The sequence below is a fragment of the Platichthys flesus genome, chromosome 20 (assembly GCF_949316205.1).
Source record: "Platichthys flesus chromosome 20, fPlaFle2.1, whole genome shotgun sequence".
In the NCBI taxonomy this organism is placed as follows: Eukaryota; Metazoa; Chordata; class Actinopteri; order Pleuronectiformes; family Pleuronectidae; genus Platichthys; species Platichthys flesus.
Genome location: NC_084964.1, coordinates 17,689,705 through 17,707,199, shown reverse-complemented (window position 1 = coordinate 17,707,199; position 17,495 = coordinate 17,689,705). Strand labels below are relative to the sequence as shown.

General features: G+C 45.4%; 2 protein-coding genes across 2 annotated transcripts in view; one reads left to right on the top strand and one right to left on the bottom strand.

The window, feature by feature from the left end:
• Nucleotides 1-14,143, bottom strand: part of rpl38 (ribosomal protein L38) — a 291,970-nt gene extending 277,827 nt beyond the window's left edge. The window contains exon 1 of the mRNA XM_062414252.1: nucleotides 14,139-14,143. The gene's annotated coding sequence lies outside the window, so the exon portion shown is untranslated. The remainder of the gene's footprint in view (nucleotides 1-14,138) is intronic.
• Nucleotides 1-17,495, top strand: part of sdk2b (sidekick cell adhesion molecule 2b) — a 224,495-nt gene that overhangs the window by 123,301 nt on the left and 83,699 nt on the right.

Here is a 17,495-nt window from a genome sequence, read left to right as displayed (position 1 = left end):
AAAAATCCATCATCTCTGTGATCCAGCCGACAGCCGCACAGCAGCAACTAAATGTACCACGCAATTGTTTTGTCAACTGGTTTGTCTTGTTTTTCAAAAGAAACGTGTGTATCTTCTCCTGTGGAAATCCACAACACGTACTGTCTCCTGCATTTCACCGGCAGTGCAACTTGTAGACATGTTGGGATTCTACTGGTAGGCTGACATGGGTACAATACAGACAACTGTATCTTATCATGGACACTAATGCTCTACTCTGGGCTTTTACATGTGGGAGCATTACTTTCATGTGGTATATCTGATCTATACCACATGAAAGTAAGAGCTGCCTCAGATGTGCTGAGGAGATACTGTATTTCCTGATGCACATAAGCTCCGGGTGGATCAAATGTCTGCCCTGCTCATAGTGTTATCATCTCCCACTGCCAGGTGACATGAGGGAGGATGTGCTGTTATTTCCAAAGTCTCCACCTGTCGGATCGCCACGTCTTTATATGAGCAGCAATGCACGGGGAATCATTTTGTTTTTCACCTATTTTTTGGGGAGTTGAAATACTGGAATAAAAAAAAAAAAAAATGACATGATCCTCTGGTAGAAAAGCCAGGTTTGTTTCTGCTGCCCTAATGGTGACACACATAGACACGAGAACATATAGGAAGCAAATGGAAAAAGACAAATCCCTGCAGACGTAGCCTCGGCTGGAGTAAATGGCGGAGTGGTGTGTCTGTGGGGAGAAGCTCATTGTTGGAGGTTGTCAGGTCCACTTATCCAGACAAACCCCTACCAGCTTAGAGGAGGGACTGATGGTAGTGAGATGTGAGCTGGAACCTGAGGCTTTCAGAGGCCTCTCGACCCAACCCCATCAGAATAATGCGTCTGAAAAGTCCCAATCCATAAGCTTTAGCCCTTTATCTACCTCTTTACATTACCTCCATGCCGAGGTGTCACCATCAACTCATTACCTGGTCCCTGCACCTTCTGAGAGCGGCAGAGGGATCGGAGCCTGGCTCTCAATAGCTCTGCCCTGTCAGTATTAATGTCTCACCTCTGCCCATCTCTCTCTCTCTCTCTCTCTGACTCGCTGTCCCCCTTTCCTGTCTTCCCACTCACTCTCAGCTCATTTTCAGAATATAGTTGACAGAATGGAGAGGGAGAGGGAGGGAGAGGGATGGAGGGGGGTGAAGGAAGATGATTTGTTCGAAAGGCTATCTCACCTGGGAGTCAGCTCAGATGGGTATTAAAAAAGAAACGAGGACAGGGGTCGCTCAGTGTTCTGAGGAGGTGACATCCATCCCAGACTCATTTAGACGGCGTTATTCTTCTGGAATATCCAGATAGGAAACGTTTGACTCCCTATTTATTTTCTCAAGAAAATACTTAATTGAGTAAACACGACATTGAACCATGTGTGGGCTCATCGAAGACGCACTCAACGATGAATAAAGGGAAAGGAATCTGTCCACTTGTTTTTATGCACTTTATTTATTTGCACATCTCATTCGAAATTCCAGGAATAAGCAAGAAGCTATGAAGGCCGATGACAGGCTTGACATTGAGGTATTGTCAAGTGTAGAAACATTAATATGTTGCTGCTTATGAATACAGGTCGCCACAGCACTAGAGAAACATGTTGGAAGGAGGAAGTACGGCTTAGAAAGGAACCCATTAACCTTTCCACAGCGATTCCCATAGAATGAATTAAGCCAATGGCGGCATCGGAGGCTTACATAGGAGTGAAACAATAGTTATTCCATCAGAGAGAGCGAGAGAGAGAGAGAGAGAGAGCGAGAGAGAGAGCGAGAGAGAGAGAGAGAGAGCGAGAGAGCTGGGCCTGTGTCTGCATGGACGGTAAAAACTTGAAAGACAATAGCACGAGTGGCCACCCTGCAGTAACACGGAACTCAGCACCAAGTTAGAAATCTGTTATGTTGCTGAGAAGTTGGAAATAAAAGGTTTGTTATAAAGAGGACATGAGCACTCGGAGTGTCCTTCTATCTAACACTGAATTTATCTGTTTCACTCTCACTCACTTTTCTTTTACTCACGTTCTTTCATTCTCAGTAGATGTCCATCAACCCCTGAGGAAGGACTCATATTAAAAATATAAGAAATCATCTGAAATAGAACATAGAACGTAGAACATTAAAAGTAGAATGATGTAAACCTGGAACAAGGGCTGTTTAAAAAACTAATTTTGAATGAGCAGACATGCATTTTATGAGGCTGTGTTTGCACAATATATTCAGACCATATATACGGGTGCTTGTGAATGCATCCCCTTTTCAGAGGCAGTATTTATGAGACCCGTTCATCCTGTGCGGTGGCACAAGCCATTGTCTGAGTAATGGAGTACAATAGAACCAAAGCCCCCGGCCTAAATTGGGTCTCTTTACACGGGGGTTCGAGATCAGAGGGAGATTAAAAGTGGATCTATGGCGCTCGGAAGGAGGCAAAGAGGAGATGAGGAGAAGGACTCTGACCTTCAGTGATTTCCTTTCTCTCGTCTTCCCTCACGCGCAGATGCACACATATCAAGACTCGTATTGTGTTCGCGAGGGCCGGAGTGTGCTTGGGATTGCTTTAGTGAAAGTTTTATAGCCCCAGGCAAAGCCCCTAGCGTGGACCGAGGGGGGGGGGGGGGGGGGGTTCGTACTACCACTGAAGCCAGGAGCAGCCAACCTCTTCCACTGTTCAATTAAACCCCTGGCTTTAAGTGGTGGGGGGGAATCACAGGGGAGAAGTTGCACACATAAATATACAATCGCTGAAAGCATGCACACATACACCCAACGGGGGAAAGCACAGGCTGGGCCTCGCTTTCCAAACACAGGCTGCTGCACACACACACACACACACTTGCATTTATATCTGGAATATGGTCACGACCGTCCTGTGAAGCATACACACACACACACACACTTTCCCCCCTTTGTTTTAGAAACAACAATGGCTATCTTCAAGAATTCAATACACAGAGGATTGCCAGGAGAGGAGAGGGAAGGAAATTGAAGCCATTAGAACCCTTATTACTTTTTTATCAGAAACCGGAGGATAAGCTCGTAGAATATAGAGAAACGGAAAGAGAGCGGCACTGAGAGAAGGGAAGATATGAAGATGGTGAGTGGTGGGGGGGGGGGGGGGGGGGTAGTGAAAAGAGGGAGAGGGGATCAAGTGAGACGGACTGATGTAAGTGAAAGGGAAGAGGATAATGGAGCGGAGGGAATAAATAACAAGTTGCTGACGAGAAGAGAAAATTAAACGAGCAAATGAGATCGTCTCGGAGAGAAATAATCAAACTCTCTCAGATCAGTTCAGCTGCATCAGGAAAAACAGCTCGAGACGCTCGTGCCAGATGCTTCAGAATTTAACTGTGTGGTGAGAAAGAGCCGAGCAGCTCCGTGTCCTCTGCTCCTCTGACATCCTCCTTCAGCCCGCACTCGGCTGACGTAGAGGAATCTGCAGAGTAACCGCGAGGTGACGGTGCAGCGACTGTGTGTGTGTGTGTGTGTGTGTGTGTGTGTGTGTGTGTGTGTGTTGCACCGATGGGCTTGTTTCATATGCCTGTGAGCACGTGGACCTGAACGGAAGCTTCCCTCAGGTGTTGTCTTATCACTGTGGGGACACAAGTCAAGGTTCCCTCAGAGGGTTTAGGGCTCAGATTACAATTAAGTTAAATCTTTAGTTGCTCTGGTTAAGGTCGAGCAGTTAAGGGTAAGCTGCTAGAGAATGTATTAGCTGTGTGTGTGTCTGTACATGTGCTTATTATCTTTTAAGGACCCTTTCCACATGACCTTGTCAGGACCAGTAGACCTCATGGGGACCAACGCTCAGTCCTGAACTTCTGAGGTCCTGGTTTAGATGTGAATTGTGGTTTGGTTGAGGTTAGGGTTATGAATGAATCGGTTATGGTTGAGGTTTAGAGATGAGGTTTCTGTTATGGACTGTCCCCAATGAATGGAAGTCAGTGCAAAGTCCTTATACGGATAGCTGCTCAAACCTGTGTGTGTGTGTGTTTGTGTGTGTGTAGTGCGTGTGGCTGTGTGTGTGTGTGTGTGTGCGTGTGTGTTCGGAGTGCTAATATTGATGAATGAGAGTGCAGTGGATGACTCATGGGAGAAAGGGTCGATGCGGGTGTGCGGTGCAAGTGTCTGTGTGTTTCTATGAACCTTGAGTGTGTACCCTTATGTATTGGAGTGTGTGCAATTTGCATTCGGAACACATTTGCATTTTCCTTGTACCTGCGTGCTGTTCTCCACCATTATCTCAGTGTCATATATATTTATTTAGATTTAGATTTTTATTTTTATACAGACAAAACCTGTCGCTGCCTCGAACCTTTACTGTCTCTTGGCCCTCGATGGAGATTGAGAAGTCAAAAGACGAATTTTTACACGGAGGTCAGGGCCGAGGTTAACGTTGCACTTCAAAGCCTCAACTGTGGAGGGATACTGCAGATCCAGCTCGCCTAGCTCGTCCTTCCTGCATAGACCGAGTGTCTCTCCACCCTCTCTCTGTCTCTCTCTCTCTCTCTCTCTCTCTCTCTCTCTCTCTCTCTCTCTCTCTCTCTCTCTCTCTCTCACTGTCTCCCTGACACTCACACAAGCTTAAGGGGATGTTTCATCTTCAAATGAGGAGACATCTCATAGGAGACCAGGGGAACAGACTGGAATGCTAATTGTCCCGTGCAACCGCTGGAAAAAAGCAATAAGAAATGAAATCACCCCGCGGACATGCACGCAAACACACACAAACACACACACACACACACATACACATGCATGCATGCGGCGCACAACACACAAACACACTTGCTTCCTCTTTGGAGCTATTAATGCGTGCACTAATACTTTACATACGTTTAGTTACTGTGCACAGTGACGCGGAAACTATAGCAGCAGTGCACCGCTTGTTAAGGAGTCGGCAAGACACAAACAGACACACACAGTCAACACACACACACAGTCAACACAAACCCACACTCTTCTGTATTCAGACACAAAAGCCCATTTGATAGACACTAGAGTCTTTCTGGGTCAAACACTGTGTTAGCTTTACACCGCTGACTGAGAACAGATGATGATACCATAATGTGTGTCTGTGTGTGTGTGTTTGTGTGCTTTCTTGTGTGTCTATGTCTGCCCATTATCTGTGACTTAGAGCCTATCGCCAACACTGACGGGGCCCTATGGTTAAGTGCCTGTAATAAAGGTCTTAAGTGTTTTGGGCTAGTCTGAAGCTCAGAGGCCATTTCCTGCAACACAAATAACCCGTTCAGGAAACCCCTCTGCCTCGGCCTCGTCCTGTGAAACCAGAGGCAGGATTAGAGACCTGCAGATTGGTGAAATATAAATATTAACCTCTTGCAGATGACGAGATGTGATTATACAGGAGGAAATGAAAGCAGATGGAAGCCGACGCACCTCAGAGGTGAATCCGTCCCATCCCATTTGTTTGACACCCTGTGATCTCCTGCACCATCGTGTGGGAGACAAGTTGATTCTTCACATATCAAGGTTGAGTCTAATGTGTGGTCATGCAAATGGTTTGCAAGTAAATCACCTGAGGAAAACCTCATTATTGGGAATCAGCTGGAGCATTCATCCGAAACAAAAAGGAAAGTTTGATCCGGCACAAGAACCCACAACGACAACTCCTCCAGAGTTTAGAGAGCGCAGGTCTCACAGTGTTGATTAGACACAACACTAAGCCGGGCAAATCTCCCTCAGGCCTTTCTCCTGTATTTTCATGTAGCCTCTTATCCTGGTGTGTTAGATTGACAGTAACACCTCAGGCACTCCCCGGTGTTTGGAGGAGGTGCAAAGGGCCTGAGATATTACAGCAAAGATTATTCACATGCATATTCATGGGGCCAAATGGGAAGAGGAGCGAGGACACAGGGGTTCTTGAGCTGTGGCTGCATCTTCAACCTTTCTTCATAGTCATTTTTTAATTCAGGGTTTCCCCCAGCACTATCTTGTTAAGGCGGCCGCCTTAACAAGACTAGGGCCCCGCCTTGACTACCAATGTACTGAAAAAAATATTGGTGATTGGTCCGCTAACGCCAGCATTTCGGAATGGAAACTTCCTGTTCCATTCCCTACATCACAATAAACCAAAATCACAACTACGACTCTATAATTCGTGTGACAAGTGTGTTAAGCCAGCAGCGTTGTCCGGCTGACGGTGGCTGGTTAGAGCACTTACGGCACGTGTGTACGGTCACATACTGTTATAACGAACTTTCATAACGTGACTACCGGGCTAACCACCATGCTAACTGCGGTGGGAACAGCGCAAAAACCCGCTGACTTTAATCCCACGGCTCATGACACTCTTTCTCAAACACCGTCAGGTTAGAAGCAAACACTTTAGATCGATACTAACTAACGGTAGTAGTTAGTATCGGGTGTCCCTGCTGACTGTGTGTGGAAGCTGGGGGGAAGCTAGCTGCCTCCGTGTAGCTTCAAGCTGTTGCAGCTGTTGAATTAGCAACGCAGTTTGGAAACAAGACCGGGGAACCGCTGCGTTAAGACACGATAACATAAGCATTATGACCCGCTGGGTGTCACTTTATTCAGCAAAAACTGTCGTGTCATCAACATCCTTTTTCTGTTAGCTGCCATCGTTCACTGTGTGTGAGGAGCCGGGAGGACGTAAATAAACCAGCGTGGACTTCTTCTATATACCTCATGAGGTAGGCTTCTCTAAGCTCGACTTCAGTTGCGCCATCTACTGTTCTGGCGGTGAATTGTTTTCACAACAAAAAGGCTCGTAGAACTATAAATCAAAAAGGGTCCGTCCGCTCCGTCCGTCCGTCAGTCCGCAACGGACTCGGAGTAGCATACATTGGCCTTAAGCTGCGTAAATGTCTAGTAATATCTCGATTTTAATTGGTCCATGAATGATATGTAACGTAAAGGCTTATGTGGCATACCATTTACGTAAAAAAGGCACAAAGAATGATGCTTATTTGCGTACATGTTAAATCAAACAGAATCAGGTGCGCATGCGCGAAAACTTTTTTTTTCTTGCCGTCCACAATGAATAGGCGGTTAATTTGAACGGAATCCGACATCACAAACTGTCATCTTCAGAGGCAGCTTGATTTTTCTTAAAAACCGGCTTAAACCCTATTTTGTAGTGTCTGCATGTTTTCCACAACATTTGTACCTACTGTTGTTTATTTATATTGAAATAAACAGTTGTTTATTTCATTCATGCGTACTGGCATCTTTGAGCAAAATACCCCCAAAAATTTTCGCCGCGCCGCTACGCGCCGCGCCAACAGCACCGCCACCTGCTTACCACCTTGACTGACAGATTTACTGGGGGAAACACTGTAATTTATATGTTTTTGCAATTTTTACATTTCCTCTCTCCCTCTCTGATTCTCACTCAGAGTGTCCGCACACATTCCCCAACTGTCAAAGGATTTAAAATCGTTTTACAGTCCGAGCTCAAATCCTCCCTTTGTGTTGGTCTTTAAAAGGAGCAGGGTGATGTGTTGCATGTAAAAGCCTTTGAAGCCCGACAATCAGACACACAGGCAGCGATGAACTGGGTGAACTGGGTGAACTGGCCACAGGGGTTTTCATATTGTCTTAAAAATCAAATTTCCTCAAGGTTGTTGACCTCGTTACACTCGTCTCCATATCGTATCTACATGCCACTTCCACACTCGAAGCCTTGAGCTCCTTGAGAAGATGTGGGGCTCGGGAGATGGAGAGCGGGCCGTCCGCTAATCGGAAGGTCGGTGTTTGATCTCTCGCTCCGCCGGGCTACGTGTCAAGTTGTCCTTGGGAAAGACACTGAGCCCCAGATTGCCTCTGATGGCCGTCCCTGTGCGAATGAGTGATAGGGAGAGGGCTAAAAATAGAAGTACAGTGGTGATGTGCAAATGTGTGTGTGTGTGTGTGTGAATGGATGGAGGTGACCGGTTGTTTGAGGCCCTTTAAGTGGTCATTAACAGGGGAAAAGCGTTATTTAAGTGCAGTGCATTTACAGTTTAGCCCCCCCACCCCCTCCAACCAGCCATCCCTGTCCAGGTCAGAGACTTGAGTCGTTCCCGTTTCAGTTATAATTCGGATAACGTTTCCTAAACACCCAGTAGGGCGCCCTCACATCTCATTCTGTTCCCCCGTGTGTTTCTCCCCCCTATCGATCAAAGTACCTGGCGCTTCACCTGCCAACAAAACTCTGCGCCTCAAGCCAAACGGGAGGAGGCAGCTTTATGAATCCTTTCTCGTTTGGTGATGTATATACCTAGATGGCTCTCGGAGGGGTTTAACGTGGGGAAATGAATCACCATGCCCGCAGGATGAGTGAACAGAATGATAGAAGTCCGTTTTCCAGCCAGAACCGGTGGCAGATCTGTTAAGGCATCGCCCGTGTATTGAATTCCTCTCTGAGCTCGCTGAGCCTATTGGTTCAGTGTTATCTCCCCGAGCAGAATCCGTGTCTGCGAAGGAACGGAAACAGAAACTTGTAACAAAATTGGCTTCACTATAAAAATGGTGGAAGCCGTCTCTGTTATGTGTTGGCCCATTGGACGGAGTAAATAGCCAAAACCCGGGGAAGCCTGAGCCAGAAGTTAATGCACTCGCATGTTCTGAGTTGCACAAAGGAGCAGCAAAGCCGAAGGAGAAGGGGATTAAAGAGAATGTGTGGTGTTTCTGATGGGTTCTAAGTCGGTGCCAGGGCTTTGAGCTCGGGTCCGTGGACTGTGTGAGTGGAGAGGAGGAGGGGGGGGGGGGGGGGGGGGGGGCATCTGCTTTGTCGAAGTGAAATGGGCTCTAAGCCTATCAGAGCTCCCCAAGAACAGTAAATGGTTCTCTGTTGTCTCTCATCTTCAGATTGTGTGTCGTTCTTGTTTCATTATTCACATTTCTTTTACCATGTGTGTTGTCGAAGCACAATTTAACACACGTCATGGCCGTTCTTTATAAAAACAGGCTGTGGGGAGGAGAAGGGCCGGCGTGTTGGGTGACATGCTTATTCCAGTCGCCTGTGTGCAGCGGTTTGTCCTTGTTTACGGGGTTTTCTCTCGATGGGTCGTCCTCGGCACGGCACCGAGATTCCAAAGCGGCTGCACCATACAATCTACCGACCACAATGAGGCCATGTGGGAGAGAGGGGAAGAGAGAAGGAGGTCAAGAAAGAAGAGAAGATGCCACAGGATAGAGGAGGACGAGAGAAGAAAGAGGAACAAATAAACAGATAGTGGGAGAGGAGAATATAAAAAAAAAAGACATTTCTAAAGTTGAGTTAGTTGGCTGTAGCCCTCTAGTGGCATCGGCCATTAAGCTGGTTTTATTTTCCTCATGTGTCAGTTGTTTTTTATGGCCTCTATCACAATGCAGTGGAGGCGAAGCAACGTTTATTTGAAATATTACCATTGAAAAAACTCAAACAATGTCCCCGACCAGCCCAGTGGACATTTACTCTTATGAGGAATATTGTGTGTGAAACTCTCAGTGGACAAACCACAGCAAAGACAAACGGCTGTTTTTCACATGTATATATATATTTTATACATTTTCAATATTTTAGCAGCTGAAAGATCTCAAAACATTATCACATGAAACTGAGACTCTCTGCACAACTAGCTGCTACCGGGGGGGGGGGGTTAAAGGAACAAGTCAGTGTTGTGTTGCGGGCAAACTTTCTACAAAGTAAAAGATTTAATTGACAAGATTTATAGCCCTCTCATGTCTGTGGGCTAATAATAGACCATATCTAAAGATGGATGTCTTCATTTACTCAGCTGCACAAAAATCGAGCAAAAGCGACAACATCCCCAGTGAACATGTGCTTCTGACATCATTAGGAGCCGGAGTATGTGCAGCAGTGATGTGGTGAATGAGGCGGTGGAATCCGGCTCCCACCAGTAAATGTCTCAGCTGTCAATCATGAAGCTTCACTCTGGTTTTATCGTATTAAATGCAAAAAAACATATTGTCAGCTATCCTCTCATCCATCTGTATTTACAAGGTTGTGAAGGAGACGTGAAGTTTTCCTCAAAGTAAGTTTCTCTTGATTTCCGGGGGTTTAGCTTCAATTAAAGGACGATCCGACCGTTGAGCGCTGTGGAGGATTCTTTTCAGGAGCCTGATAAACATTTGTGGAACCACCTTATCCGGTGTGATCAATACCTGCCAGGCTGTGATGAGTTGTGAGTGATGAGCCCTTGGACAGACCTTGAATGAGACACTGGTATCTTAGCATGCCGCCTCCCCCTCTCTCTCTCTCTCTCTCTCTCTCTCTCTCTCTCTCTCTCTCCTTCTCCTCATTCCTCTCCGAACCGCCCTTCCCTCCGAGTTCCTACCCGCAGTCTATAAAAGGAGCAGAAAGTCTGAATCATGGTGCTTCTGGTTTTTTTGCGGAGCCTCGGGTTCAGATAAACAGTGAAACAATAGTCTGGCCTAGAAAGTTGTCACAGGAGATAAACATAGCGGGAGAGTGAGATATGGTGTGCCCCAGCAGGGCCTTGTGTGTGTGTGTGTGTCTGTGTGTGTGTGTGTGCACTTGAGGTTGTGGTTGAAGGGATGGGCCACCGTGGTTTACAGAGTCTCCATCTGGAAACACTCTGCTTTGGTCGACTGTTTTAACTTGGGATGTGTAGGTTGTCTAAATATTCACATAACACACACACAGACACTGACACGCACACGCAGACACACTATAAACGGGCAGATTTTGTTTCCCTGTGTCATCTGGAGGAACCCCCCCCCCCCAGAAGGACAGTGTGAGCTAACGGAGCAGCTCAGACAATAAGAGTCTTGAAAAGAGTGGGAGGGTGATCTGTGTCCGTGGGTCTGTGGAGGAAGCAGTCTGGGTCAGTAGGTGTGTCAGTAATACGGCTCATCTACTCAGAGACAGGGCCGGGAACACAGAGACACCTTTCTAACAATCACAAAAAAAAACCACAATGCTATGAATTGACTTTTTAATAAAACATGAGTATAAACATGTCTGGTTTCCAGCAGGGATGCACAGATTCGATACTAATGAAAAATGAATGAAGCAGAATACCTCCGTGGCGTAAGAACAACTTTATCAAACTTTGACTCTACAGTAAAGTCATGAAGCAGAAGCTGAACACATCCACATGAACACACGTGCACAGGGAGTGGAATTCAGTTACTCATATTTGTTAGTATAGGCCCCAAGCCCCATGTTACCACCCGTGTGGCATTGATGTAGGTTGATGTAAAGAATTTCATGATTTAACTGCACCTACAAATATTAAAACATCGTAATTTCCATTGGGGTTCCTGTGGCTGAAGCAGTAGACTGGTCCGTCCGCTAACCAGACGGTCGCCGGTTTGATTCCTGCTCAGCGTTTTCCATTCCAAGATCAACAAAGGGAAGGAAACCCCCTTCCCTTTAAAACAATAACTGCACGGAAGCTATAGAAGCTCTGTCGTGTTTCCTCATGTAGAAACACAGAGTCGGTTAACACACGTGGCAAAGTGTCAAGTCTGAATCCGAGTCCTTGAGCTTACACGCTCCGTAAATACGTGGATTTCATTTCACCTCCGTGAAATCCTCACGCTCCGTCTGAACCCGGTGGCTGAGAGCTAATTCTGGCTAATGCTGCATATATTACATTAACATTAACATCCATCAGAACTGCACGTTTGTTTTTTAAACTTCAACTTCCACACACCTTCATCAATCACGACGGCTGCACAGCGACAGCTCGGCCAGAATGTACACACACGTGACAAACTGGCACTTGCACACAAACAGTGCCTAATATACTGCTACATCTGCTGCTGCACAATGTAAACTCACCGATATCCTTCACACACACACACACACACACAAAGACACACACACTCTCAGAATCTCAAGCAGAGTAATCCCACAACTGGCATGTAGCTGTAATAACTTTGCTGACAGTAATAGCCGATCTTGCTCCCTGTACAGCGAGGTTAAATCTGAGGCTTAAACTAACACACAATGGCTCTCCACAGAACCCCTAAACCTTAAGCCTCCAACGTCTTACACAAAGCACACACAGACACACACACTCACACACTCACACACTCCTGGTATCCTCTCGCAGTTCGCAGCCCGAGCTCTGCCACAGTCCATTAAATGGGTATTAATGCTTCTTTTCATCCTATGAGCTTCACCTAGTGCTATTAGCATTTCTTCCTCACCGACTTCGGTTCTGCTCCGCGTCAAAGACCCTGACCTCCCGCCCCCCCGCCCTGCCTGCCCCCCCCTGCCCCAACTTGGAGATGAGACACATTATTCATATGCTTTCTCCTTTCACTTATCTGTGGGTGACGGATGAGAAGAGACAACGCTTTTATTTTTTAGGACCAGATCTTCACGACACACACTAATAACACAGACTCTATTTTTAGAGGCTCTGGCTGATTAATTCTGTTATAAAAGGGTAACGACCATCAGCAGCTTCACAGTGGGCAGCGGTGTAATTCATTCGAGTGGACATTATCAGTGTAACTGGGCCATTAAGATGATTATCATTGTTATAATTTTTGTTATGCATTTTTTTGCCTGGGGAAACGATTGATCTACACGTTTCTGAGCGTGTTCCACAAAGGAACACGGGGTCTTATTAAATTACCGTTTTGTCCTTGACATTCATAATTACCCCCCCCCCCACACCCCCTTTCTCTCTCTCTTTCTCTCTCATTTGGTCATTCTCCTCTTTCTTCTCCTCCGCTTTGTGTCCCTGCACCTTGTGTCCACGGAGTTATCTGAAAGCACAGTTAGAGCCTTTTCTCTCCCCTCGCTCGTGTCCCTGTGTCTCGGTGTGGGTTAGGCCTAAGTGTCCTGTCTCAGCATAATTGGATAGTGAGTTTGGTGTAATTGTGGACGTTTAAAAACAGGAGGATTAGTTCTGCTGTGTCACCCTGATGTTTCATTTAGTGAGACGGAGGAGAACTTTTTCTCACAGTGAAACCGGCGGAGTTAAAACTGTGCCGCTCGCTGGCCGGAGTCAGGAGTCAGAATATCTGAATTTATAATATGACTCAGTGACATCTACTTTCCACTCCTTGCTGATACTGATTAATGCAACACTGACAAAAGTTTTGGATCATAAACTGACTTTTCACACAATGTTCTTCAAGTTGGATCTTGTTTTTCAAAAAGAATAGTTGAACTTGTTGGGATGTGTCTGGTTGAGACTCTTTTACAGAACAGCTCCATTAAAATGAGTTTTGATGGTTCAGTGAGTGTGAAGAGGGAGAAAGTTTCCTCCTTCTTTCCCTCTCCTCACCCCAAACGTCTGTTCTACGGAACTTTGGTGCGTGGGTTTGATTTCCCATGAGAAGAACTGACCGAGAGTCACAGCTTCAACTGTCAGAACCAGGTCCAGCAGGTGGAAGAGGGAAAAAGAAAGTGTTTTCCTGTGCCGGTGCCATGTCAGCCACCACTCATTTCAAACTACAAAAGTTTCTTCAAAGTAAAACTTTTTGCACGTCTAATTCCTTTGGCATTTCAAGCAATAATGACTAGAAGTTACCATAGAGTACTTTATAAAAACATTTCAGCCTTACATAACACACGCTGTTGTATTCTGCTCGTCCCCGAAACAGTAAAAAGACTTTTATTTTGTGTCACCTCACAACCCTATCACCGTCTCTTCCTCCACTTACACACATTCGCTCCTCGTCTTTAGAATCTTTCCTCAGAATAAAAAAAGTGTTCATGGACATGTGAAGACAAAAGTTAAAAGAACAACATAAGGAGGCGTGGAGTGAGAGAAGGTCTGAAGTGAGCGTCTGCTGGAGAGCAGGTGCCCCCCCGAGCCGTGGGTGTGCTAACGAATCCTTCAGAGGAGCTCGACCTTCATCACGTCTCAATACGATAACTCCACTCCACTCCGACGAGAGCAGAGACATCCCTCGGTGTCTGACTCCACTGCAACTGAGTCGTAGAGATGCAGAGCCATAATAAAGGAGGAGGGAGGGCCGGTTTATTTTCAGAACAATAATCTTTTGATCTGACAAACAGAAGTATTGATCTTCTCCAAAGACCTCGTCCACAGGAGGCCAGCACCATCTTTGAATCGTGCTCAGTGCTGCTCCGGGCCTCCACTGGACCCCGGGCAAGATCTCACTCCTAACTCCTCGTGAAGACCTTTGAGTGAAGCGATGCACTCTGCCTCAGACTATTATGTCTTTGAATAAGAATATCGTCTTTTGTAAGACATGTCTCCATATTCTCTAAATAGTTTTTCCCTTCCTCTCAGCAGATGAAATGGAAGGAGGAAAGATGTGTGGTACTGTTGCATTGTTCAGTGTTTTTAAGCCTCTTACCAACAAAAGAGAGGGTAAATTACCGTCTGCCATCTGCCAGGGATTCATACTCGGCGGATGATAAACACCATTACCAACGATGAGTGATTACAGTGCAGGCGACTCCCTCTTGTTCTTCTGGGTTTCCATCGAGCTGCTAGGAATATGTGTGCATCATGTTGGTACAGTGAACGGCAGCAGACGGGAGGCAGCTGTGGGGATGAAGAGGAAGTGGGCAGTTTGTTCTCAGAGATGGAGACAAAGACTATCACGGAAGAGGAGATGATAACGTGCTACACAACAGACTCACAACTGGCTCGACTCAAGTTGCTTAACGGAGCAGAACAAGCTTTTTCTTGTGTCTGGATCTGATAGAAAAGGAAGCAAACAACACCCGTTCTCCACTTTTCATACGGCTCCTTTCCTCAGTTCAGATACAGCAGCAAGCAGGGAGGAAGCTTCTGGGGTCTGATCCCCCCCCCCCCCTCGTTCCTCAGTTTGTAGAGTTAAAGCATCTCACAGATTGATTTTGAGGTTTGTTTGCTCTGTTTTCATCGACTACGCAAACATGACCTCTGACCTCCTCTATAAGTGTTTCTTATAAATCCGAATTTCTTTTTTAAAAAGCACAATCTTGATTTGTGTCCACGCACAAATTGTTTTCATTGTCTGCAGCCATTATCCGTCCCAACCGCTGAACCAGGAAACACAAAAAATCCTTTTGTGATACCATTCAGAGGAGTCGTGGATTATTGTATATCACTGGATTAGGGCCACGTCCCTCCACAACATCTGCTTTACGATAGAGGCTGGCAGAGATTATAAGAGAAACCACATGCTCTGTTACAAACACGTGGGGACGAGATGTAATCTCATCAAGCGATTAGAATCTGTGTTCTCTCTCGGTAGCGACTGAAAGAGAAGGAACAAAGAGGCGGAGAAGGAGGGCGAGTTATTGAACTGAAAGATCTCACAGTGTGTAAATTGCGTCTCTCGGGGGGGCTGGACTGTGGTTTTAACAGCTTCTCTACGCACAACGAGCAATATGTTTGTGGTCTTGCTGCAGAATATTGTGCGTCCACAGGGGACACGTTCACAGATGGTGAGGCGGGAACCTTTAGATCATCACCCCCCAAATCACAAACACACAACTTATTCTTTAGTGGTATTGAGTATAACACAGATAGTTGTACAATGGAAATGAACTCATGGAGTGTTTTTTTTTTTATTGAGGAGAATCTGCCCCTGAAGTGTGTTTTGAGATCTACTTATTAAGTTATTGCATAAAACATCTGTTCCTGTTACGAATCAGCATTTGAATTCACTCACTCCAGACTTTTATTTGCACACAGTCTGATTTCTCTCCTCTGAGAAATAAATGAAAATGTCAAAAATGTACAAATCTCAGAGTTTTAAAGAAAGTGAAAATCTTCCCCATCAGGCAACGCTTGTTTTATACGTGTGTATTTGTACATCTGAAACACAAATGGTTGTTTATCTGTTTTGACATACGTCTAACAGATGAAATGGCAGTAAGAGACGCCCTCCCTATTCTTTGACTGGATCTTTGTAAACAGTATAACACTGCAGCTTAACGCCCCATCGTTCAAACGCCTGTCTCTCCATCTCACTGGCAGATCCTTAATTGCTCAACCTGCCTCTCTTAATAGAAGTCATGCATTTAGCAGAAACAAACACACACACACAGCCTACACACCATCTCCTAAACACACACGCACACACATGCATACGTGCCTTCCACACAGCATATAGTCCCCACCATCCACCGCTAATTAGAAGCTAATTATCTAGGCAAGTGTAAACAATCTCAGCAGATGGCAAAAACCGTGGCATTAGCTCTAATGACCTTGAGCAGTGTGAGACCGGGGGGGGGGGCTTCCATCCAGGAGCAGCCTCTCTCGTTATGATCGGCTGCATTATCATTAAATACCACACACATGCACACACACGACTACACATGCGACTACACATACACACCGCAAATCAAGGTTACTGTTAAAGCTGTCATCGTAATGCTCCGTTTGTTTATTTTTTTGTTATATTGCGTTTTACATTATTTGCTCAACGGCAAATTCAGAGTCACTGAAATAATAAGTGTTGTTGTGTTGTTCTCACAAGTGTAGCTGTGAATGTGGCTTTGCTTGCACGTGCAGCTCCTCTGTCCTGGGCACCGGCTGATTTGACTTGCTGATGTTGCAGAGCACCGGGACCTGGAGTGGATGAAATAAGTAAAGTACATGGTTGAGAGTTTACCAGAGTGTGCGTGTGCCACTCGTCACCCACTCTGCTGTATGTTTTTAAATCTCATTGTGCAAAGAGAAGATCCAATCCACAAATGGTCTGGATTTATGATCCACATCCCCAAACAGCTAACTTCTGTCTAATATGATACAATAGCATAATGTCCCATCTGTGGTATGTTTTGCTACTCATCATTGCACGAGCTGTTGTTGCTGCGTATGAACAGAAATCGCACATTTCACATTTTGAGGTTCATATAAAAACAACGTCATCACATAAGTTGTCCACTAGAGAGCGCTGACAAGCTAACTGTAAATGGAGCTGCTCATCACGGGGCCTGTCGGGGCTAAAAAACGTTTACATAACACGCAATTAGTTTGAATTCAACCACATTATTGTTTAGCATCTTCCATCTTCATTGCAAAACAACGTAAATTAGGTTGATAGGTCAAGCTAACAGTGAACTGATAGTGAGCGCCCCCTGCTGGTACTTCAGACAGTCTGGTGCACCTAAAGATAAACTTGAATCTCTTATTGGAATTCATTAAGCCATATTCACTAGATCTGAAAAAGACATTTTCAACAATGTGCCAATTGATTTTTTCTCATAATCTTAAAGATTATAAGGATTAATATTAACTTTATCATTATAGCACCTTTCAAGAGACACACACTTGCTTTGCAAGTCAGAAATGAAAAAAAACATGAAGAGGAGGCCACAATTAACAGCTGTATGAAGTTCACACAGTGATAGAAGACAAGTACAAGAATAAAAATGTTACAAATACGAAAATAATCGATAAATATTCAACACAAAACTACCGTTAGATTGTTCCAGTGTTTTCTGTGCTCGATTCATGCATTCATGTATTTATCTATCTTCCCTTTGAGACAAATCTGCATTTCTTCTGTCCTTCCTCTGGCCTGGATCTTTGACTGGACGTGCACACATC